At 49.2% G+C, this 25706-nt stretch overlaps 1 protein-coding gene across 1 annotated transcript in view; it reads right to left on the bottom strand.

Moving 5' to 3' along the window:
- The window catches only part of NEXMIF (neurite extension and migration factor), a 47072-nt gene extending 22320 nt beyond the window's left edge, over window positions 1–24752 (bottom strand). The window contains exon 1 of the mRNA XM_085324385.1: window positions 24622–24752. The gene's annotated coding sequence lies outside the window, so the exon portion shown is untranslated. The remainder of the gene's footprint in view (window positions 1–24621) is intronic.
- Window positions 24753–25706: the final 954 nt, after the last annotated feature.

Raw genomic sequence — 25706 nt, 5'->3', positions numbered from 1 at the left:
CCTGCGGTGCTCTAGTGCTGGAGGAAGCGCTGCCAAAGCAACTGGCCTCATCTGAGCAAAACCCAAGCTCTAAATCTGAAAGTAACTGCGATTTTATGGCCCATGCACACATTTAATGGCTAAAGGAGGACCAAGTAGCTCCCCTCAATACCTACAGCCAACTCTGCCGTGGGGGAAAGAGGAGGTGGGCCGGGAGCTCCCTGGAAGCCCGGCAGCAGCGGCCGAGGCGCCTGCCAGCGACAAGGCTCTGAAGGCACCGGGCCAGAGAGCTCGCAAGGCTGCGTTTTAATTAAGCTTTCCCACCAGGTGAGTTTTTGCAAGCTCTTTCAGCTGCACTTTCCCCAGAACTGAGGTATTGCACGGGATTTAGCAAAATCCAGACAACACGTTGATCTCTGCATATTCCCTTTTAGGCTTAGAGTCTCCCTTTCCTCACGGCAATTAAAAGGCCCCCGTGGCAGGGGTCTGGGGATGCCAGGATAGCTGCTGCACTTTGGAGGGGCCCTGTGCAAACAAGTCGAAGCTCGTTTCAGATCTGCAGAACTGTTTAGCTCTTCTGGACAGCAGCCGTCGCTTRCGTGGGGCTTTCATCTATTTTGAGCTAAAATTGATTGGCAATTTTGAAGAATGCACTGCAAATTGCTCCACTAATCACAGCAGCTCGAGCCATGGAGCTATATTAAAATAACATCAGTGCTGAGACAGAAAGTGAGAAAAGCAAGGAAATGCTGAGTTAAGGTTTCCTGCCCTGGAATCTGCATCTTGCCCACTTGTATCCGGGTCCTGCAGCCTCCAGATTATTTTTGCACCGTGATCTTTTTTGAGTTTCCAGATGGCTGCTCACCAATTCAACAATAATCACGCTCGGTATTTCAGCGACACTTTATGTTTCCTAAGCGCTGCGGTACRTTTGCAGAAAAACGTCTGGTTTTGTGGCAGCCTTGCTTGAGCAGTGGGTAYTGGCTTTTCCAGACCGTAGGCGTCTGCCTGGTGCTACCTGCCCACCAGTACACATCATTCATGGTACGGATCTGCAGCCCAGTAGTTTTTATTTATTTTTKTWARAACAATGCAAGTGTCAACTGTACCTGGAAAAGGCCATTCGTAAAGCTGGAAAATAATACATCCCCCCAAGGAAACCCTGACAGATGCAGAATAAGGAGAAGATTTAAAATTCCTCTTACGCCAAGTTTCCTCTAAATCCTTGTGCTGGAGGTAGGGAGAGCCAGAGCTTACCAACAAGACAGGGAGGCTGGCAACCTGCTAGAAGCACATGGGTACTCTCTAGCCCCTATGTAGCGAGCAGCTCTGGCTTCCTCCGTTAGTGCCTTGAAGAAAGCCACTCCAGCTCTAAACTGAAGGAGCCATTGAGAGCATCGGCTTTTCCTCGGTTTCCTGACAGCCTGCTAGGAAAGACTGTGCATCCTCCCGCTCTCCCACCTCCGGTGGCGGCAGCTGGTTCTGTCCTTTCCACAGGGGCCAGGTGAGGTGAGAGCATCTCTCATGAAGATCTGGAGGACTTGAGGCACGAGCTCGCGCTGCCAGGCAAGGGCAGACACAGACACCAGCATGCACACCGCCCGTAGCGTGCTCTGCAAAGCAGAAGCCTCCAAAKTTCTGCCTGAGTTATTATCCCAGTTGTTCAGTTAAGGTTATAAAGGTTTTGATTTGGAGAAACCAAACCCCGTGTTTAGGGAAAGTAAAACATAGTGTTGACTGGAAGCAATGTGTTTGGTCTTGAGGAAAGCAAAGACGACCAAAAAAGGCTCAAATCAGAGCATGGCTGCCCCACACTGCTCATTTAACCTCATGCGCAAGCCATTCAACACAGGCAAGGTAGAAGGTCCAAATTACACCCTGCCGTCTTCCAGGCTTGAAGCAGGGCCACAGACCCGCAGCGGTCCTGGCCTCCGTCACGTGCRAGCTATCCCGAAACAAGCCGCCCTCGCTGCCTCTCCCTTGGGCTCGCTGGGGCTGGAGGAAARGGGAGCGATGCCGGCGCCTGGCTTGGGCAGGCGAAGCAGAACAAACCTCAGCAAGAGCTGCTGGGAACTGGTTCTTGTGTGGATTAAAACCCTTCAAGGAGAAGAACCTGCCTTGCATATCCTCATGAGCGTCCCCATTACGGACTGGCCTAAACAATAGTTGGWAGAGGAAGGGGAACAATACCATCACCTGCGGTGACGAACACAAAAGTTGATAGAGAAGAATGAATCACCCAGCTCTCCCTTCCATGCATTTTACTTACACCAGAGAAACATCCTCTACAATGGATTGAATCCAAGTCCACAGCCAAGTTCAAGAACACGAATAATGAAGATCCATTCGTTTCAATGAGCGCCCGTACAATGCATAGCTTTCCCCTTAAAAAATTATTCAAAACTGTGCAGGCTTCGTTCTCATTCTTCTATATCTTAGCATTTAAAAAAGAAGCACAGTGTGTTTGTAGCTGGAGAAACATGTTGTACAAATCATAGCCTGTTGTAAAAAGTGTATTTCACAAAGACTTTGCATGGTGCAGGGACAAGGACCACTTGTTGATAAATTACACTCACTCAGGGAGTGGAAAGACATATTTGTATGAACTAGAGTGCTGCTATTGTTGAGCAATTTGTCCAGTAAATGGTATTGTGCAGGTTTTATTTAACCTTATTTAAATGAAATTAATAAAGAGGGACGGTGTCCAGGGACGAAACAGAGCCCTATACACACAAGCACCGAAACATATCTTTTTGGTAAGGGAATACGCATACTGAATCATTCACTTATGCTGGCCTTTCCCCTTTACGGCTTAACTATAATAAAGAGGACCTGCTATGTAGTGCAGCATACRCTATGCATGCTATGCAGCATTAACTTCTACGCGTTTTTTAATGTCACATGAGAAATACGCGGCTAGGGATGCGGCGTAAAGCACCACCGTCTGTTTCAGATATCTTTAAGAAGCCGTTAAGATCTCACACAGAAGTAGAAGCCCAAAACAATAGTAATCTCCACGCAAAGCTCAAGAACGTGCAAAAGAGATTTGCTAGTCGCTGTTTTTAGTAGAGCTGGGGGCGTGAACGTGCGCATAAAAAAAGAAATAACAACAAAAACCCCACTACCATAAAGACAGCATGGAAACGGAGCTGAAAGCCATGGATGCATTCAAAACGTGCCAGATGCTTTTAAAAACAAAGACATAGGTAAAAAATGTTTTAGTTAAATGCTGGCTGGGAAATCTGAGAGAAGAAACTATTTTTAGTACCTTGATTTTTCCTGCCTTTCAGAGGAAATCAACYCTGCCTCTATAACGGGGAAATGCTGTATCCACCCCAAGATTAGGAAAGTCGGTTTTGAAGATTTAGACTCCTGGAAATTAGGGAAGGACTCCAGCCCGCAAAGCTACCAGGTGAGCTACAAAYGACCTGGGGTTTCATTACGGCTAATAAAAAGTGCTCCCAAACGTGCAYTACAAATTCATTCTGTAGAAAGTCTTTCGAAGCTAGTTCAGTTAAAGCAAACGATGTGTAGGCATTTGGTGCGCAGCAAGAGACGCTGCTCCGCCTCCGGGAGCGGACACGGCAGGGGCTGCCGGGGAGGGCGGCCGCTACGGAAGCGGGAGGGGAGGGTGGSAAGCAGCTCGGGTCTTTGCCGTGGCCCAGGAGCTCGCGTGAACTTCATCTGCTCGAAGCGCTTAGGAGCCTGAAGCAGGAACGGATTGAGACCTCGTCCTTGCTGAACCGGTCGGCAAAACGCCGAACGCGAGCTTGGTAAATTCTAGTTCAGAGGAAAACTGYGGTGGGGCAGGGGGATCAAGAGTGAAGGCGAACACGCAGAAATCCTGAGAATCTGGCGTCGGACCAGTGGGGCACTATGAATGTAAATACACAGCGCAGCGATTTTCTGCTCCTGAATTCGAGATGTTTCGCTCGCCGAGCGGAGGGAGAGGTTCTCCCGCGCAGTCTAGCGGGAAGGCGCTACGGGCAGRAGCCAGCGCGCTGGAACAGCCAGCCTACATTTCAGCGGCACGGAAGAGAAGCGACGGCCCACGGAAGAAACTTAACAGCGACRCATAAATTAAGTCTTAAACTTAAAGAGGCCCGAGCGTGCAGCCGTGCGGAGCGACGGCCCGGCCCTGGCGCCAGCCCGGGGTTTGCGCGCCCCCGCAGACGGACGGAGGCCCCCCAGCTCTCCGGGCGGCCCGCTCCAGCGCTCCGCCGCGGCGAGCCGGGGCGGCTGCCCGCCAGCCTTGCCGACCGCCTCGAAGGGCTTTCTTCCCGCCTTCTCTAAGCTACTAGTATTTTCTCTCGAGAGCAACCAGATCCCTGGGCTGAATCGGCTCAGTCGTGTCAGGTCACCGCTGTAACTCGCCTACCTACTGGCACAGGTTTCTTTTCCAGCTTGCTGTTGCTTTTCTTGGCATTGATCTGCTAATATTTCATTAATATATCCYTGATATGTGTTCCTTGTATTGCTCGGGGAAAAAAAATAATGACACCGCTACTCTCGCTCTTTAGATATGATTGCGTGACGGAGGTGAAGTGCCACTGAATTTATGCTAAGATTTAAAAGGATGCTATCAATTTGAAACCCACAAAGTATTTCAGTCTTTTTTCACCTCAGTTAACAATCTAACAGCACCGTAGAAGGGAAGGATTTTAAAYGAGCTAATTTTAGCGCTTCTAGCTCCCCCAGTATAATCATCTTCCACCGTTTGGTGTTTTTCATAACGCTTGAGCGCCTGGAGTCAAGTGACGGCACGATAATTTCCCCCTAAAACAAAAGTATGTGACCGGTCAACTAGATTCAGAGCGACACTCGAACACCCGATCCGAGCGCGACCCAAAGGCGCAAAGAACAAAAACCACGGAAAAGGAGCGGAGATGGGGTTTTTTACCCRGTTTTTTAACGCCGTATGATTTAAGCCAGTCTTACGACTTTCAAAGACGTAAGGATTAGCCGTGCTGCTGCTTATCTCCCGGCGCTTACCCGGTTCGTTCAGAGCTCCCAGCGAGCTCGGCCGCGCGCTGAGGCTCCCGCCCGGCTCCCGCCGCCCCGGCGCGGGGCGCTGCCGGCTCGCCGGCGACGCGGGCCTGCGAGACGCCGCACTGCCTCCCCTCGCACRGGGTTTGAAACGAAACGAGAAGAAAGGAAAAGCCCTCGCGATGAGAATCCAAATTAGATTTAAAATACTACACGAATAATAGCCACTTACGCACAGGTCCCTTCCACGTGCTTGCGCGTTTTCTCTTGCTGCAGCCGAAGGAAAACGAAAGGCGCGCTGCAGTTTTTAAAGGCATGCGCTCTTCAAAAGCTGGTAACGTAGAGGCTTGCCATCCATAAAAATAGTCCAGAACAAGGTAAAGCCCATCCTTTGAAAACACAACTCTAAAACACCTCGGTGGCTTGAAACCATTTTTCTGGCATGAGTTTTTTTTAAGTTGCATCTGGGCTGACAGCTTGGACGCTGAGTTGCAGCCCGGCGAGGCAGAAATACCCACTCGGTCCTAACACCGGCACTGCTACCAGTTGCTACAACGATCTTAATCAAAGAGTAACGCGGTAAGAAGGGGCTCGGGTTGGGCTGCCGTTGGCATAGGCATAATCCTCCGGTTTCCCGTTACGTGGTCAGTCGGAGAAGCGCGATTCCCTCGCGGAAATCTYGGCGGTGAGCCTCTGCGTGACTCCTTCTCGAGGGAGCGCGTCGGAGCGCAGCAGCTCCAGGAGCCCTGAAACCTCCAGCAACGCTCACAACCTGCGGGGAAGCGAGCGGACGGGAGGGCGAATAATCAYCTCAGCGGGAAAACGAGGGAGAAACGCCGCGTTTTGCTCCTTCCCCGGACGCCGTTCCTGAAGCAGCACGGCTGCCKGCTGCTCGGGAGAAGGACGGAGCGTGCTGAGCGCGAGGTTAACCGCCTGTTACCGCGTGGTAACGGCGCGGGGTTTCCGCGCGGCGACGCAGCCGGCGCCSTCGGAGCACCTCACCGGAGTCGAGGCCCAGGCTGAACCGAGGAGACGGGGCCAAACGCAGGTACCGAGCAGCTTCCCCAAGTCACTGACCGTATCGCAGCATCACCTCGGCTTGGAAGAGGAGACCCCGGCGCCRGGCTCCCTCCGCCGGGTCCCCGCGGTGCCTCCCCGCTGCCACTCGTCCCCACGGCAAACATTTTACCGTTTAATTTGCGATAAAGGCAACAAGTGCTGCAGCACAGGCAGGAGGGCGCGAGGAGGAGGAGGAGGAGGAGAGTCACACGAACGGGACCGAGCGCTCAGAGACAAGCCGGGTACAGCGCGATGCTCAACTTAAATACGGCGCCAGTTAAAAGTTAAGCAAAGGAGCAGAAGAAACAAGCACGCGCGCGTTGCCACCCGCCGCGCCGCGGCAGGAACGGGTCACGCGAGTTCACGTAACGAGAGCGGGTAACGAAGCGCTCTTCCCGCGCCGTGCTTGCAAGCAGAAACCGCGTCCTGCGTGTGTCGTGCCCCGACGACACCGCAGCGGAGCACCCAAAAAGCACCTCGCAGGCGTCTGCCTCTACCGGACCCTGCGTCCCCGGGAATCCGAACCAGCGGGTGAAACCACAGCGACAGCTCAGCTGAAGGCAGCTAGACAACGCGAGGGCCACGGTCGCTCCCGGACAGGGGACACTTCGTCCTGGAAAGCCTTGAATGAGGCTGCTAATAATAACAACCTTTAAAAGCCCGAATTTATTTATACTGGGGAAAACTGAAAGACAAAGAGGAAGCATCTGTCACCAGCCCTCGCCTGCCAAGATCTAGCGCGGAGAGCCCTTCTCCGAGCCGGGGCTGGCCGCAGAGGCAGGGCTGMGCTCGGCGCTTCCCTAACGAGCCTGTAATTAGGGCTTTTGGCTCAAACCGTCAGTGCCGCCTCCTTCCTCCGCCGCCTGCCTCTCTCGGCCGCGCTTGGCTTTGCCTTTTCCGGTCACGGTGGCGTTCCTAGCGTCTCGTGGCAGAACCGCATATGGAGACGAGGAGAAGTCACAGCGATTCAGCTCACTTCGTGATATCGCTAAGCGCGGATTAATTACTACGCTTTGGATTACGGTAACATTTCCATAGCTCCTGTGAAAAGACAGGAAGAAAGGTATTTTGGGGGCCGTTACCAGGGGGGACGGGGGACTGCAGTTAGCCCCGTAACGCTGCTTTAGCTTTCCTCTGCATCACCAGCAAGCCACCAGCTCTACACAGTTTCCTAATTTACAAACTGGACTACTATTTTGTTTAAAGCTGACACTTCTTTCATCATGTTTACTGCGGATACTAAGATATTAATACAAAAGGTAACATTTCTTTGGTGTATTATTACTAAAACAACTCTAAATTCACTGATTGCTGTTATTATTTGAAACAGAACAATAAAATTTTAATTGTACTCTGAGGGACGTGTCTTTGCTAGATGGAAACACTCTTTGTGTTGCACCCTGCATATTTACTGGGGAAGCAAAACACAAATATAAATAAGAGTAACGCTTAAAAGGATACAGGTCCAAATTCAGGCTGAATAAAAAACGCTGTTTTACACCACTATGATCCAGATAAATTATTTTTTTTTTAGCAGCTTCAATTGAAATGGTTGTTTTGTCTGAACTTCCCTCCTCTGCACTGAAGTCAAAGCAAATCTGCAGCACTCGGCGAAGCTGCAAGAGCCAGAAAGCGACGTCAGCAGCAAACTGCCAGGCCTCGCAAGCGCAGCGGCGGGACTCGCGCTCCCGCGACGGGGAATCRCTTCGGATAAAGACGCGCGGCGCAGGCTAGAGCCCGGCAGCGAATGGTTGACGCCCGCCAAACTCTGCTAMGGCTCTGCAGCTTATTCACTGGCCCCAGGAGTTTATTCTCTTCCCCCAGGAAGCGGTTTACCTGGAGAGGGAGAAGGCTGTCGCCTCCCACGCTGTCTGACACAGCAGATGCTCAGCGTGACGTGCCGAGGAGCGGATCGGTAGCGCCGGGTGACGCACCGCTGCCGCCGCCAGCACGGCCAAGAGCCCCGGGCCCCCCGGGTCCCGCCGGCCGCTCGTGCCAAGGGCTTCACGGGACCTGCGTATCGAGCGGTACCATGACGCTGTTTTGCAGCCGGTGTCACAGAAGCTTCAGGATTCAGTGCGGGTCCTTGACACGTTTCCCATCCGCGCTGCAGCTCTCCAACCCATAAAGACATCAGCTGCAAAAACGCAACTGCGAATCATGAGCCAAATTCATCGTTCGTTTATACTGGTGTAAGCTGAGAGTCAAATAACTATACTTTCGGTATTAAAAAGACCTTTTGGAAAGCATTTGAGTTTCTTGCATGAGATTGTTATAAACCAATACCAAAAAAATGCATAYGTATATCAAGCAATTATGCTAGTGCCTTGTAAGCTTTGATTCTGTGCTGTTTGGGGACAATCTTAGGATTTATTGTTAGACTCGGGAGGCTAATACAGAGAACGGCCAAGGTTTGCAGGTGGGGTGGTCTAGCTTTGAATCCCCAGTGTAAAAGACAGATTTCCTTAGAATTTCACAGCCTCCCAGACGTGACTAGAGAGAAGTAGGAGACATTTTTGCCCTTTCCTAGCAGCTTATATATTATTCCTTAAAAAAAAAAGAAAAAAAGAAAAAGAAAAGAAAAACTTTCAGAGAAACCTGGTGCCTTTATTCCCTTGTGTTGTTTAAGCCTTTTTTCACGGCACCACACAATGAGCTTTCGTTGGAGTAGAACAGTAGCTTTTCCTGAGACCACAGTGAAGCAGTTACAGCTTCAGTGCCTGAAGAAGGTGGACTGGAGGGAAAGAAAAAAGAAAAAAGGCGGGGGGGGAGAAGAAGAAACCAAAATAGAGAGAAAATAAACGAGAGTACAACAGAAAACATGAATTGCTGGGGGTGGAGGGGGGAAGGGAGGAAATCAAGCGTAGGTATAATTGCAAAGCACCGGCACGCTTGTGGCACGGGGGAAAGAAATTGTAGATGATTTGGGAGTATGACAAAGACTCCTTTCAACAAGTTGTCTTTCATCACAACTTTGCTGCTACACAGCAATACTGCAACGGGCAGAAATTGCATCATGTCAACAGCAAGTTTATAAAGATTAACTGACTCTGCAGACAGTGGGAATATGCTGGCGGTTACTTTGTGTTTCTCTCCTCATGCTACAAGAAATTCCCTGCAAATAGCATAAACAGGGTGGCAGAAACAAAAGTCCACTTGCGCTTCAAGGGCACTTGGGTAACGGCGACAGGCCGGAGAGGCCGACGGCGCGGGCGCACGGGGAGAGCGCCCGCCGGCGCGGCACAGGCCCTGCCCGGCCGGCACCCCTCGGCTCGGCTCGGCTCGGCTCGGCTCGGGGGCTTGCCCCAGCCCAGGCCCCCGAACGGGCAACTCCCGTTTCGGTCCTCGTTTAAGACGAGGCTCGTTATGCCGACTGCTGGGGAAGCCGGGGACACCCGTGTGCGCGGTAGAGACTGATGCCTCCCAACGCAAAGGGCGGCAGCTCTACCAGCTTACAGCTAAAACACTGACAGCGGGTGGGGGACCGAGTGCCACGTCGTGTTTTTGGCCTGAGGAGAGTGGCAGGAAACCAAAAACTGCAGGGACGGTGCAGGGACCTTTCTGCAGACCGAGAGCTCGAGGCCTCTGCTTTGGACCTGAAAGCACAGAATTTAAGACCACGTCTACAGGGACCAGGGAAACCTTCACCAAGCACCTGCCTGAGCGAAGGCGAAACGACAAGCGGGTTTGCAGCTCAAGAACGAAACACTCTTCTCTTTCCGAACGTTTGCCCRTCGCAAAGGCAGCGCTATGTCATTTAAGGGCCTTCCCAGCCCTCGGCCCTCCCCTTCCCTCGCCCCCATCCCGAGAGCGGCTGCTGGTTTAAATGCAAATAGTGAGCAGGCAGTCTCAGGATCTTTTTTTTAAATGCTGAAAGCTGAGACGTCTAAGTTTATCTCAGAAGGACACTGGAAAGATGAATAGAGAGAAATTATGCAGAGAAAGAGAAAATATTCAAAGAGTAGAATTATGTATGCATAATTGCCTGGCTCCCCGGGGTGCATGGGCGAGTACACCAAGTCACTTTGTGAAATCATTCCCCACAACTCCGGTATCCTAATTATAGTGCTCTAAGTGGGGAAAAGCTAATTTTTAAACAGTCCTGATGGGGTAACTGGAAGAGCCACAAGGATGCTTTTAACCCCTTGTCTACAGTAGGCCTCCAAGCAAAGGAGCAAATATAAAAGAAAGGAAGGGAACGCCAGGAAACCAGTGCGTCTTCTGCTGGTTCTGTGCCTTGACAGAAGACAAGGACCGAGCAAGCRTGGGGCTGCAGTTCCTGGGCTGGTGGGGACACAGAGCAGACCTGAAGAAATGGGTCAAAATGAAAAAGCAATGAACGTGACTCCACCTGGTCTTCAAAAAGCTTTGGAGTCGGTGTCATCGTGCTTTTGTGTCCCTTCACTCTTTACAGCATGTTTTCAGCCAAAGATTTCCAAAAAGTAAAAGCGTCTGTATAGGAACCACTTCATCCTTAAGGAAAAGGCTGATGAGAGACCTCTGGTACTACCCAGGCGCGTACCTCGGTGCAATATGACCGTTTAGGGCAGAAAGAACGTGATTCGGTGTCTCCTGCAGTCCAAGAGCTGGCTCGCACGTGAAGGACCCGGTTCCAGCGCGATCTGCTAATGTAACACCCTGCCAAGTCCACCGAGTTTGTGGAAATCAGTGCAACGGCAAACATGCATGCGATGGATCGATCCCCCGGCTGCACTGAGCGGCAGGACGTGTTTCATTCTCCTAACGATGCACCTGCGACCGGGCTGACACGAGATAGCCCTGCGAGGAGGAAACAACTCCGGCGTCCACCTAACGTCAGCCCTGCCACCACCCASGCTCCGCTGCCCCACGGAGGCCTCTCCGCTCTTCATGTCAAAATGCTGTGTGCCTCAGGTTCATTTTATTAGAAAGCCCTCAAAATCAGGCACTTTAGATCAATTAACTATGCTATGCTCAAACCCAGGTTCTTTTGCTGGAAAAATAAAAATAAAAAAGAACTAGCAAGAAAACTTTACTTTTAAATAGGCGGCGTCACATGCKCCTCATGTTGCTTTGCAGTTTCAGCTAACTCGGAAATCAGCCATGAACTGTCTTTTGTTACTACCAAACTCAACAAATTTAAGCTAACTAAAAACACTCCTGGAAGTCCCTAAACTCTCATATTTTGACTAAAACTGTCACTATTATTTTGACCAAGTTCCCTTTAAAATTTTCAGTAATGCTTGTTCTCGTTTACTACAAAATCCCTTAAAATGTGGCAGTTTGAATTGTTTTTCCACAATGGAATGGATGCAGGTACACAACATCAAAAAGAAAAAACCCAAATATACTCTGCTTACGTATCCTTAGCTGATAAAGCAATTTCTTTTCCTTAGCCCTTCCCTATAAAAAACCACTAAAAGCAAGTAAATGTCAGGGCTTTCTCGAAAGGGCTGAACCGAACTGAGCGTAGGTAAAAGACCGCAGTCATTTCAAACTATTCTCTAAAAYACCTAGATTGCCACAGCTGTCATTGCGAGGGGGAGAAGTGAACAGTATCACTTCAGATTTTGTTATTTTGACCCCCCCCGGGCGTTGCCTCTTTGCCTGTCTAACGAGCTCACTTGGGGAGCTCTCCCCAAGCCTCCCCGCTCCCCGGCAGAAAGACGCCTGCGCAGATTGATCCCTCTTAGCAAGCACGAAGGTATGAGGCCGGGTAAGAGAAGCCAAGTACTTGTGATTCCATCTTAAAGAAAGTCACCTCCAAAATAYAGCTGTCCATGGGATTTAAGACCAGAAAAGACCACCAGATCATTCAAGAGGACCTCCTACAAYAGCACACGACTAAATCTTACCCAGTCACCTCTTCACTGAGAGCAGAACTTCCAAGAGCCATGCTTCAGTTCAAGTCATTGATCTCAGCACGTGGAGGAACTGCAAGCACATTCGTACACGTGACGAACCCTCTTCCAAACCCATATTAATATCTAACCCTTAAATTCTGAGAATTAAATATTCGAGTCAAACTGAACAGTTATTTTTTTGGCCAAAGTAACAGACACCATTTTACTACTTAATCCTCTCACATTGTCTCAAGCTCCTCAAATTACAGTCATTTGAACTGTGATCTGAGCTTCCCTGTGCTTAACGAACTAATTAGACCAAGGACAGCCAAGCTTCCTGATTTCCTGAACACTAAAATCTTCATCTGGCCAAGAGCCACAGGACCAACACCACACCGTGTGCAAAGAGAAGGAGAAGAGCGATGAGTGGAAGTGGCTCAGAGGTGGGGTGCTCAGTCCAAAGGCATCCCATGACCTGTGGGGGGCACAAAGCAGGGCAAATAGCTATGGCAACAGCTGAACTATTGAACTAAAAAAAAAAAAAGTAAAAATCAGTAGAAGCTGGAAGAGATTTTTCTTCTCCTGCGTTTTCTCACTGAAACACTCCCCACAACCCTCTATTTCTTTTCAGTCTAAAGATAACACTTCATTTGCAAGACCTCATTAGGTAACTGGAGGACYAGACTTGCAACACAGTTCCTGCAGCGTCATGGTGATGGTCATGGACTCCTTCAAGCAACAGCTCAGCGCACAGAGCTGTTGCAGCAGCACAAGGTGCGCCAGGCTGACCACCATCTTCTGAACCAAGGGATTTCAGCCCATGTCTTCTTCAGACCGATGCTTTAAGCACCAAAGGAAGAGGGTATGGTGGAGCTGCTGCACTTGGCAAAAGCAAAAATGGAGGAAAACAACAAGTATTCCTCCTTCCAGGAGGATGTCCTTCAGTCATGTGGAAAATCACTGTTTCTCTCTGGATCAAAGATTATTGAAGCATTCAGTAAAAAGTGAACAAGTTCTAACAGGAAAACTTGATGGAGATTCTCTCACAAAGCCCTGTTCTCCAGGACACTCCCCCCAAATTAGGAGACTTTGGTTCATAATCTTATTTTGATGGTGGGCTTGCATGATAACTTGATAGTACAACAGAAATGACRGTACCTAAGCAGAGACTGAAACTGTACTTTCCTCTTGAAGGTTGTCCTGCTAGAATAAAAAATTTAAAGTAAATTTGCATCAGTTGGTGGGTTCTCTGGGTAGGCTTCAGGGTTGTCACTACAGGACCCATTAACCATAGTAAATTCATATCATTATCACTGCTATTAAGTGCCCCAAAATATTACTAAGGATAAAAACGCCCACGTATAACTGCCAGGATGATATAATCTAAATTCCATCTGATGCAGTGTCATTGTGCTTCCCATCAACAGACACCRAGGCAGGAGGCTGGACTGGACAGAAAGGTTACAAGGGTGAAGTCACAAACTTACTCAGGAAGACTTCAACACAGCTCTGTAAGTGGGTTTATTCCCTTTTCATACCATCTTTCTTGCAGGCAAGATATTAAAGAAGAGTTTAAGAAGGATCTGAAGGCATGGAAGATATTCCTGCATGAACCTGTTCAAATGAATTTGAGCGTAACCCTGGAACACACAYGTAAACGTCGGACAGAGTCAATCAGGGTATTTACCAGGAAATGCTCTAATGGAAAAGGAAAAATGGGAAGATAGACAGATACTGCAGGATGCAGGGAACATCAGGCAAGGACRGGAAGGAAGAGCTCGCAGGGCTCTGCAGTATAACAACTGCAGTGTGCTGCAGAAGTGAAAAAAAAAACCATTTAAAAATGAAAACCCCAAAAGAAAACTGAAATCAGGCAAATTTCCACAAGGATTTGCAAACTGGCTAAAAGGATGTCAGAGAATGAAGGACAACCCCCACCTATTTGCCTAGCTGGGCCCTTAGCATCTCCAAGAGACAAATCACGATGTCCAACTGTGTCATATCTTGGCGTGGAGGTTCTGAGATGGGTCATCTTGCCAAGTAAGATCAAACTGAGTGTTATCCCAGAGTCAGTCTCTCGGCAGCATCAAAGAACAGGCCTGCAGGAACAGCGTGTACGTGCCACTCTTCAACTCTTAGAGTTTCAATTAGGTGTGGACGGTATTATGACAAGATCGATGAATCCTGATACAGCAGCACTCAAGATAAATGTCACTTCAAAAGGGCTCTTATATCAGTATTTGGTGTGAAGAGGATTTTAGGGAAAAAAAAAGAAAGAGAAACAAAGGAACATCACCAACTGTTGGCAATACTGTACCACCTTTTGTACAACCACGTCTTTTTCAGGGTGACACTTAAAACTCCCTGCAAAAGTATCTGGTTTTGCTCATCATCTTCTGTTTTCTTCTTTCCTTCAGCAGGGAAGGAGGCCCACATACAAGGGTTCTTTTCACACTCCTGCAGAAGACAAACTGCAGATGTCTATGTAAACATGGATTACGTGAGGAGGAATTTCTTCACTGCGAGAGTGACGGAGCACTGGCACAGGTTGCCCAGAGAGGCTGTGGAGTCTCCTTCTCTGGAGATACTCAAGACCCGCCTGGATGCAACCCTGTCTGACATGCTGTAGGTGACCCTGCTTGAGCAGGGGTTGGACTAGATGATCTCCAGAGGCCCCTTCCAACCTTACCGATTCTATGATTCTATGGATGTAGGTATGGACGCGCTCTGAAATCCTGGACTTCAGGAACCTCACACTGCTGCTGACCTGCCACTACCCACTGGGACAGTACAACAGTTAAACACCCCACTCTTGCCCCATACCTCCAAAAAGACCAAAATAGGCTCCCTCTCTGAAGTGCCTCTAGTTAAACCACAGCCACATCAACAGAAAAACAATCATCCTGATGCCTCCTGAGACAAACTGCTGGGGACACGCAACCGCCAGCGAGCGCTACGCAGGCACGTTAGCACAGTGTCCAAGGCTTGCAACCGCGAGGAGCTGGCAGCACGCGCTCAGCTGCGCAGAGAGCAAAGAGGAAACCCAAGTCCCGTAAGAGCCAAGAGTCTACGAGAAGCTGAGGCCCAGGAGCTCGTCATTTGAGTCCGATACACAATCTAGGATGCAGAACCATGGACAACAGCTTTAGCAGAGACCACATGATCACTTAGTTTTTCATTTCTCACATTGACTTTAATTAAAATCACAAATTGAAAATCTTCCCCCTTCCTCTGGCCAGGTAAAATTATCTCAAAGCCCCCAGCTCTGACCGGCATGACAGACAGCATCAAAAAGGGGAGGGAATGTTTATAAAATGTTTTTAAACAATTCAATTTTTAAAGCAATTTATGTGCAGTGGCACTAGGCATTCCTGACTGAAGAAAACAGACAGCAGGGCTGGATCAATCACAGGGTGGAGGTGGGTGCAGAAAAGCAGGAGCAGCAGACTGTGGCATTGAGGCTAATAGCTTTGTAGCAATTTATTCGGTGAGAAATACTGCATAGAACGACATGGGGGTCTGCGCACAAAGTAGGCAGAGTACAGCAATGCCTAGGAGGGAGACAGTCCCYGACTCCAGAGTGGTGAAGAACAGGSAGAATCAATAGCAAACACTCCAGGAAAGCAGGAAAGGCAGGAAACACTTCTTCCCCTACAAAACTAAATAAATGACAATTAATAGAGCCGATCAGGCCCCTTGCGAAAAAAAAAAAAAAAAAAGCAAGCAAAAAAAAATCGTCATTGAAGGAAGATTACATGAAAAAATCCCAGTGAGATAAAAGCTTCAGTGCTGCCACAGAATCACTCTGAGGCCCAGAGTAAGCTAGGTCCTTCACAGCCCTGCCACCTCACTCCTATACACAATCCCTGGATCACCCRGGTGCCAAAAAGGAGCAAGGCCCCATTTCCCATACAAATTACATCAGAAACTCCATGGAGTGATCTCCAGTTCCTGCCACAGTTTGGCCCTGTATCTCCTCTTAAAACAGCAAGGCTTTACCTGGAGACATGTTGCAATGTCTCCCCTCTCCCTAAAGGCCTTTCTCCATGCTTTGCTCTAAGGTTGAAGGCACCTACAGGGAGAGCTAATTTTGTGATAGAACAAAGAGAAATGGCTTACTGGACCTGGGTTGTTGAACAAGCCAAAAATAAAAAATCATATTTGATCATCATGAACATAATCTAAGCTCAAGAGCTCTGGATCTCCTTGCAGACAAAATTTGCTCTGAAATTGCTCCTGCTGGTGCTTCCAGTGCAAGGATGAAGCGATGCTCTTTCCACATCACACCGTCTCCATGCCCAGGCACATATGGTCTAGCTAAATAAGAAGCCCTAGAAAAGACTGTCAACAAGACTAGAGGAAGGTGTGCATCTGTGCAGAAACATATGCCCCAGCCTCGCACAGTGAGCCATAAAAAGGACAGTTGTGCCCAGAATCCCACCAAAATCTGCCCAGGCACAACAGAATCACAACACGGGACCTGTTACACTGCTGTTTGCCACCTGAACAAACCCTTCCCCTGCTCCCTTTGTCCTGCCCCACCAAAAAATCCCTCCGTCAGCTGCCCGGGTCCCTGTAGCCATGATAGCTAAAGATGACATTCCCGCCCAACACAGGTTTCCATTGCAATGTTGCAGTTGCCCTCATCTGTGTGCCCACCTCTGGGTTCGTCTGAAAGTACTGTTTCATGCTCATCTRTGAAATCTCCCCCATGGTACTAAAAGCAATGGAATAATCTACTATTTCAATGCTCATCCCTTAGAGAATTCTGCAGTAAAAAAAAAAAAAAAGTGGTTGAATTTGATTAAACCTTTGGAATCTCTCCAATATTTCCAGTTATTCCATCTGTAGAAACACTCTACTGGCACTTGGCACATTTATAGCATTAACTGCCTTCTAAATCAGCAGCAGTTCTGCCTAACAATTTGGCATTTGCACATTGCCTTGTAAATTATACACCTTACATCTTTGGGCACAAGGACCAGCCCCTCCAAAAAGCGTATTAGTGCCTTGGAGAAATTCTCAAGCAAGAAAAAATCTACTTATGGACTTGCCTTTTGACAAAAAAGGGGGGAAATGGCGTTCAGTGGGCATAGTTACAACACTATGGCTCATAATGTTACTCTGGCAGTAAAACGAAACCCAATACAACCAGCTGGCTGCTATACTGCTATTAGATCCCTTTTTCTGCTTTTGACCTTTCTAGAATGCTCTGAAATGCATTAATCTATCCCAAATGCGTTTAGGATCTAATGCACGAGGCAAGGTAAAGGTGTCCATGACACCGTCCTCCTTTTGGGCAGGCTCGCGAAACACTTAGGACTGCGCAAGGCGAGATTTGCTCGCTTTGTTGTGCTAGCACAACGCTAAGTCAGGAACCAGGCTAGGAACGACAGCAGATCCAAATCAAGTCACAAAACAGCAGGAAACCACTCAGCACTATCAGCAGTGATTTGTGCATTTCTTGGTCGAAAACAAAGAGCAGCGAAGGTCCGCATTACTACCTCCCTGTTCGCAAGCAGCCTTCCCGCTTTTTTCTGCCCAAATCGTTAGACGCAAAAAAATTCCCCTCCTCAAACAGCTCCCAGCCTCGAGCTCTTCTGAAAACACTTCTTCCTTATCTTTATTCACTGATCCAGTCTTCTTATGCCTCCCCATCGACAGTGTAGGAAAATCACCAAATTAAGCGCCCAGCTCATGCCCTCCTGCAGAACAGCCTTCTCTCCTGTCTGGACCTCAGACCTTGGTTACTGTCRATGAGCTGGGCTCTGGTTAGACGGTCCTTCCTAGCATGGATTTTGTCTGCAAAGCTTGTATTTTTGACCCCCTCCCCCCCCCCAAAAAGAAGAAGAAGACAGAAAAGAAACACACTGAAGTATCTCCCACCCCGCCTTTTACTCCTAAAATATGCTTTACTGATTTCGACACATGTTATGATCCTGAGGGAARAAGTAGTGTTAGAAATCCAGGGTCACCTAAGGACTTCAAGGCTGTCACTATGCTGTGCATCATGGCCATTTGGAGTTTGACAGCAGCACTGAGACAGAATTCAGCTCTTTCTGCTTAAAAAGCACAGACCACTATTGTTGGGGCTGAAGAGGAATTTTCTACTTCTTGTTTTTCAGGCTAAAATCCAACATACAGAGCTAAACAACTCTGACCCTGTCCAGAAAGAAAAGCAGTGACTCAAACTAGCTTACTCATTATCATCTTTTTGGAACTAGTGACTTAGTTAATGCTCCCCATGCTAACATTTAAAAAAATGGCTTTTTTCTGTTCTTCTGCATTTTAGACTCTTTCCTCCTACTGGTGTGCTTTTAAATCCAAGGAAGGATGATTTCCCTTGGCTGCAGTTAGCTTCTCACCTAACTGCAAACAGTGACCTGCAGCAGCAAGGACCCGCAGTGTCCTTCACCCATCGCTGCTGGACTTGCTTCAGCAGGAGCAACAGGACCCGTCCTGAGCCCCACCAGGTACCAGCCAGACGCCGCGCCACATCGGTAACCAAGGCATGGAGGGAGCTGCAGTACCTTTAGCTCCCTTGTGAACAGCTGGACCTCTACGAGGCCCGGGGGGGGCCTGCTGTCCCTGGGACAACATAGGATCCTGTTGGCCCCAGAGCACCACCAGCCCCCGCACATCCCTCACACCTCCGGCTCGGACCCTCRGCCGTGCGCAGGCTCAGCCCCGCAGAACCGGGGCTCTCGCAGCTCCTCTGCGACGCACCAGGCTGCAAGGTGCCACACCAAGAGCCAGGATCCGTGTCCTGAGGCTCAGAGACAGAGGGGTGACSCGACCTAGCCACTTCTACAAACAGGGCTGCAGGAGCATATCAGGCAACGGCCTGCTGCTCTCCGTGGAGACCACCATGTTCCCTATCTCCTGGAGAGGACGGACCAGTCTGGCAACCGCATGGCTACTCTGCGCTTGATGAAAATGTCTGCTCCCTCGCAAAAAATAAAAAATAAAACTCTCCCCGCAGCCAGCAGTCAGCGATGCATATGAGATGACTGCCTTCTCAACATGAGAGCAAAAGGGCAAATGAATCACATTACACTCCATGAATAAAAACAGAGTCTTAATGCAACAGCTACTTAATGATTTCATTTTCAATACACAAGACAGTTTGGCCTCATCTGCAAAGGTGCTGAGCACCCCTGAGTCCCACTTAAGTTAATGGGAACTGCAGACACTTTGCACCTTGGGACTCTCTTGCGAGCCCCTTATTTACTTAGGAAAATTCTCTCAYCTGGTGGGGAGGAGGTGAAGCGAAGACTTCCCCGAGATTTGYGAAAATAAACGCTGATAGCCAGAGACTTCAGATCTACAACTGCATTTAACTGTCCCTCAGCTCTGGGACAACCGAACTCAGGCTTCTGGTTCAAAGTCGTCTTTCTAAACGTGGAATTAAGGCCTGTGGGTCCTTTTCAATCACAYGGCAAAGAGGAGGCTCTGCCGAGTTCTGCAGCAGTCACATCCACGCACTCCAAGTGATTTGGGACACAAGGTCAGGACCAAGCCCTGCACTCTCAAGGACATCTAGCGCTTGCAGCCGTAGTTGGGAAAGGCTGGCATCAGGAGGCAGCGCAAGGACTTCGTCCGGCCTCACTCTGCACGTCCTGCATGCACAAGCCAAAGCAGATGGTGGTGCAAGCCAACCAAAATGGAGAAAACGGCATCTTCAAGCTACCGCACAGTATCCTMAGCAAGTATTCAGAGGATACTTAAGAAAAAGGACTTAGTGGAGGAACGGCAGCACAAATATGAATCTGATTGGCATTTAATTAATGGTTAGGGGCTTCTGAGAACAGAGCAAAGCCAGTCAAGCAGCAAACTCCAGCACACACRCAGATTGTGAACTCCTCAGACCACCTCGGGCTGCCAAACATACCATCTCCCACTCCCGAGAGCGCCTCCGGCTCCGGCAGCTTCTTGGGCACCCCATGGTATTTGCAACCACACCTCTTACCAGTTTACTTTGTATATCGTCCTGTCTTCTTTTAAACCTCTCTCCGCATGAAGGATGCCTGACAGCATTTGCCAAACGAAGGCCACGGGTCCAGGTCCTGCACCAGACAACTGCTTCAGCCGCGTCCACCAAGCGTTGGCAGGATCGCAGGCGCTGGATCGCGTGCTCACCGCACYGCGCTGGCAGCCCACTGCCACCGTCCCGGCCGAGCTCTGCGCCACCGAAGGACACGGCCAGGCAGAGAACGAACGCGGCACCGCGGCGAGCTCCTGCCGGCACTGCCACGGAGGAGAGGCATGAGGACGTAGCTCCGTCGCAGGCAGACGGGCGAGGAGGACCCCGCGGGGACGGCTCTCAGGGGCCAGGGCGGTGGCGTCGGCAGCGATCGGAAAAAGCCGAAGCCAAATTAAGCGCTGGGTTTTCACAGAACGAAGGCAGACGGTTTGAGCTGCGCCCCATCCTTGGCACCATCCTCCTCTGGAGGAAAACAGACCTTCATAATATCCCTACGTCTATTTGGAAAATACAGCGCAGGATAACCTCTTCAAAACAATATCAGTCCTTTGGCACACAAAAAGAAGTCAAATGCAAACTATTTATTGCCAAAACCTCTTCCTTCATTGTAAAGTACTGTTTAATTTTATCCCTTAGGCATCTATTATCTCATAGCCCATATTATTTTTCCAGCTATTACTGCTTAATTTTCCCCATCCAAAAAAGTATGTACAGACACAAGCCAATTTCCGTCTTGGCATAATTGTTTATGAGAAACAAACAGCTGTTTCGCTGGGGTCCTAGCAAATAGATCATGAATCGATGCTTCCCGTCTTTTCATTATCCTCCTGCAGGAATCGGCTCTCGTCACGTGTCCGCTGCCTCTGTGCGCTGACACTGCAAGCGCGGCTTGTCACCCCTCCCATCTGCACCAGACTGTTTGGGAGGAAGGAGCCGCCTGCAACCTAACGATCGAAGGCCCTTGCTAAGCCGGGGAGACTTCCGAAAGCGGCAGAGCATAAGCCAGAGGGGTATTCCACCGGCGTGTGCTCGGGGCCCCCCGCTTCTCGCATCCGCTGCTGTGAAAACGAGGCCCCAAACCGAGCCTTTCGGCGCATAAGCATTTTTTKTCTTTCTAAAGCTGTTGAATTTTAATCGGAACTTGGAATCAAAAGTAAAAAAAAAAAAAAGAGAGAGAAATTGCTAATGAAATATGTTTATCAAAATGTTCGAACTGCTGTTTTCCCATTTCTGTCAGAATTAGTGAGTTTTACCATTTGTTAATTTTCCACCAGCAGACCTCCTGTGGGGACTTGAAAGTTTTTCAGCAAAACACTAATAATACAGAGTCAAGGTGGCGCGTTCCCGTGCTCTGCAGGTCTGCAGGACCAGGGAGGCAGGGCCCGCACCTCGCCGGGGCTRGCGGTCTGCAGGGTGCTCAGAACACACCAAAGCAAGCCGCGTTTCCTAAGCTGCACGGCAGACAAGTGAGGACACAAATACAAAAACTTGGATCAAAAATCACCAAAACGATTGCAGAACAATTTTTAAGGTAGCTACAAACTATTACGAAGGTATAAAGCCAGTCAGCTGGAGTGACTAGGGAAACCTGTGAAAGCGAGGGGGGTGCACGCGTGCTTTTGAAGGACAGAGAGGTACAGAGAAAGTTGGCTGTTCCTTTTGGCCTGCTTTCCGGCAGGCATTTTCCATTCAGAAATACGCAAATCAGTCTTTAATTCCAATTTGAGTTAGGTGTTTGCTTGACCGCTGCTCGCATTATTCTCTCGTAGCACTGCACCATTTACAGGAGCACTGGGAGTTTATTCCACTCTTCCCAGCAGAAAAGGGYCTACAGGTCCAAGGGTTCCCTCACCAGCAGGCACAACGTGGTCTGAGAAACCAGAGGGGAAAGGAGAAACGTTCCTTAGCGACCGTGCAAGAACCTAAGCTGTCCTGGCACCCGGGCACGCGAAAGGCCATTTCCCACCCTCGGCTCTGCCGCCGTGACCAGCGTCAGCCGGGGGGGGTTGCCGACAGAGCCGGTTTGGCTGTCGGGATCACAACGGGGTTTCTCGGCACAAGAACCCGCATCACCCCGGGCCCGACAGCCTTCAGGGCACRGCACAGCGCGCGTTGCTGCTCCTTCTGGCTCGTTTCAGTACTTTATTCCTGCTTCCTACGCTGGCAAAAGGCATCGCGAAGGTTTGCCTTTCCGTCCCTACCCTGACTTCAGATACTGCCTTAAAATAAATAAATAAATAAATAAAATCCTCCAAAAGCAGCTGCAAGCATCAGTGCTTTGCAAGTGCTCTTGTCTTGTCCAGTGGGTGTTACTGCAGCAAATAGAAATTGCAAGCTGAGGCCGAACGGCAATGAGTCAGGGAGGCAGAAAGGCGTGAAAACAAAATGAATGGAAAGGCAATAAACCCGCAATATTTCACCATCGGTACTGAGTTCCTGGATAACCTCCATCTATCAGCGTTATCGGTGCCTGGTATCTCACCGGAGCTGCAGTTACAGTACATTAGTGACGCCGGCAAGGCGAGGCCGGGGCCACGTGGCRGCGCGTGCCCGCCGCGGCGGGCGCCGGCGGGGGAGCACGCCTCCGGCTTCCCCGAGATCTCCTCGGGCGCCTCGGGTTTTCCAGCAGCCAGCGCCGATCTGGCTGGAGAGCAAAGACGGAAAACGCTGAAGCTTTTACGGGCTGCCTGCGAGACGTGGAGGAGCAAGCTGATGGGGCAGCGCCAGGCCGTCGGGCAGSAAAGCGTCTCGAGCTGGGAAGGGCACCCGGGCACGTGCCGAAACGCTGCCCGGCCCGGGGACGCCACCCGCGAAGCACGCGGCGGGGCAGAAGAGGCACGCAGACATCCCGCGTCTGACACCGGAAGGAAGGAAGATGTAATACGTAAGCGGAAGGCACAGAAACCTGAGGGACGCGTTTAAAGGGAATGTAGTTCCCTGTAAAAAGCTGGAGAGCAAACCAAAGGATGAACTAGAAGAGGAAGACACTTCTCCAGTCCTGCCCCAACAAATCCTTCATTCCCCATCTCTCTCTCTCTCTCTCTCTCTCTCTCTTTCACACGCACACAGCACTACAGCTCCTCTTCAGGGTAATGACAGGCAAATCCCATTTCTCACTGTATCTACAAAGAGATTATAAAAAAAATCCACCAGGAAACAGCGGCTGGGGAATGCCTCGGCCCTTTACTTCCTAGAGCACCAAGCACAAAATGTGCTGACAGTGCACCTTTAAAGACCCCTACTTACCTTTCACTTCTGCCCCAAACGATATAGATACCTGCACCCACAGACACCTACGTGCTGCTCCTACAAGGCGCTGCTCGCCGTCACTTGCACCATCRGCACATCTGCAGAAGACCCAAGCGTACCTCCAAGTGCAATCACTCACTGGTTTTGTCTGGAGGTCAGCGCCCAGCAGACAGGCGTCCACCACTTCACCCAGTGGCGCTCGACCGTCTCCCCAGCTGCCTACAGCCCCGACACGTGTTGCCGCTGCTTGCTCAGCGTACAAATGAGAATGATCGCTCTCTCCCCGGGCCCACTCTGCTCCCAAAAAAAGAAGCTAATTCCCTGCTAGCATTACAGAAAACTCAGGCAGCCAGCGAGAAGAAAGCTTTTTAAAGAGATATAAAAACAGGATTTTTGTATTGAAACACATGCCACAGATGGTGTAGCAGACGAGGATTAATTCATGAATCATATTTCTTAAATGATACAATCTCTCTTTTCACTTCCATACTTTCCCTTTTTGACTCAGAAGCAGGGATTTAAGATGCCCTTCCCAGATATGAATTTTGCATGAACAAACATTGCAGGAAAAAAAGCAGCAATAAAACAGAAAACCCAGATGTTTAAAGCTAAGTTTTTAAATGAAGCAAATGCATATCCTGTCCATCGATGGAAGAAAACATGTGGAAATACAATACATGCAGGCGCAGATATGGTTCTAGAGTGAGCAAATGTCTTCCCTAACATTTGAGATTACTAACGCTTCCCAGCAACTGTAGTTCAATCAGGGCTCCGAATTCAACTACTGCTGGTTTCGTATCTTATTTAATCTTACTCACTACTGTCATAGCAAAAAGAGAGAGAAAAAAAAGAAAGCCTTAAGTCACTTAAGAGAAACACTGAGAGGCCCTCCTTGCTCTGCCSTACAGGTTGGTTGCTCCTCCATCCCCCACCCTGGCTTGCCTTCTGAAAATCTTAGCACACTTTCAAGTTGCTCTCTAGGAAAATCTACTGAAATCTATGAAACCAAGAAGATTTCAGGATGCAACAGCAAGCCAAAATATTCTGCACAATGCAAACAGATCATCCCCAACATGCCATTATGCCCTTACTACCATATCTAAGTAATATCTTTAGTGGAAAAACAACAAGGAAATGACAGAATAGAGCTTCAGCAACCGGAGACCCCCACTCCAAGCTCATTCTTAACTGGAAAGCTCTTTCACATCAGCCAAAGGAACCTAAAGCCCATAGCCATGCTTCAGTGCAGAGCGACTGCTGCCASGCAGCCACGAGCACTGACTGAAGCAGGACCAGAACAAGCAGTAGAAGCATCCGCAAGTCCCAGTGTGCTGCTATCAGGGCCACTTTGTCACYTGCAGAAGATGCTTGTACGCCTTTTTCCAGTACCAGCTCAGCAAGTCACTCAATTTATTCACTTCCCATATACAGCAGCTGTGTATATCCTAAAAAGCTGCTTCTTTACATGGCCTTGCACTGGCTGTCGTAGCCTCAGCCTGCACACAAAGCTTCCAGTTAGAATAAGSGGGAAAAATTACTTACCCTGAAATTCTTTCAACCTTTCTCTGCTTTGTGTATGATGTGGCCTTCTCTTTTGGTTACTATTTCCAGATTTGGTCTTTCGGTAGGTGAATGGAAGAGGAGAATGAAAGGAGTTGTATTTGATGACGATGGAGACTGTAAAATAAAGAGAAGCACTTTAGCGCAGAACAGTCCTCTCTATACATATGTATCAGATTAAATTAAATTAGTGACACCTACATAAATGCTTCCTACTGTTTTTATGCACACATACAAATATCAGAACTGTCAAGGAGAATGCAGCTGTCAATGATACGGGGGGAAAAAAGAGCAATTTTAAAAACAAGGAAAAAAAACCCCAAGTAAAAGAAGCAGCATTGGCGCTACTAGCAGCAACAGCAGCAAAGAGGCTTCCATCACGTATTTGCAGGCAGCAGCCAGACCAGCAAGCAGGGCAAGAGCTAAGAGTTTCAGAAACCACATATACACTTGCACACACACACTCACATACACTCTGCTGGGCCTTCAGCTTAGGGCAAAATCCAAACCTGTCACCCCCTAAATAAAAATTATCTGTAGGCCTTTGCTTCAGCAACATGCACACACACTGCTCTCGCCAAACAGAAAAGAGATCCAGACACAGTTCGCTCTGATAGCCACAAATCCCATGCAAAAAATCACCCAGATCCTGTAGCAATGAAAGGATTCATCTCATARGAAGGAATTAACAATTTCCACAATTTGGTCATTGCACCAGCAAATACCTCCCCAAAAAACAGATTAATCTCCTACCATCTGCTTTAGTTGCAGAATTTCTGTTAGGAAGTCCCCCTGACATGCACAGACCCATGTATCCATGCAAAAACACAAATTTGGCCTCATGCAGGAATGGGGCACGCAGCAGCTCGGGAAAGGGCTTGGTGCCCTTGGCGTAATCCCAAGGTTTCATTTCTGCCATCTTATTTCCTTTTGCACCTCTTCTCCCACCAACTCCGCACGCGGCTCCCCCGTACACTCTTTAAGGCTCTCCACTGATYAGGTGAAGTGCCTTGGGCTACCTCCCTTTGCACTTGCCTCCAAAAACCAGCATTCACTTTACAGCACAG

Source organism: Rhea americana, unplaced genomic scaffold, assembly GCF_003343005.1.
Source record: "Rhea americana isolate MKP2758 unplaced genomic scaffold, rheAme1 scaffold_90, whole genome shotgun sequence".
NCBI lineage: Eukaryota > Metazoa > Chordata > Aves > Rheiformes > Rheidae > Rhea > Rhea americana.
Note: the sequence above shows the minus strand (reverse complement) of the source record. Positions and strands in the feature narration are given on the sequence as shown.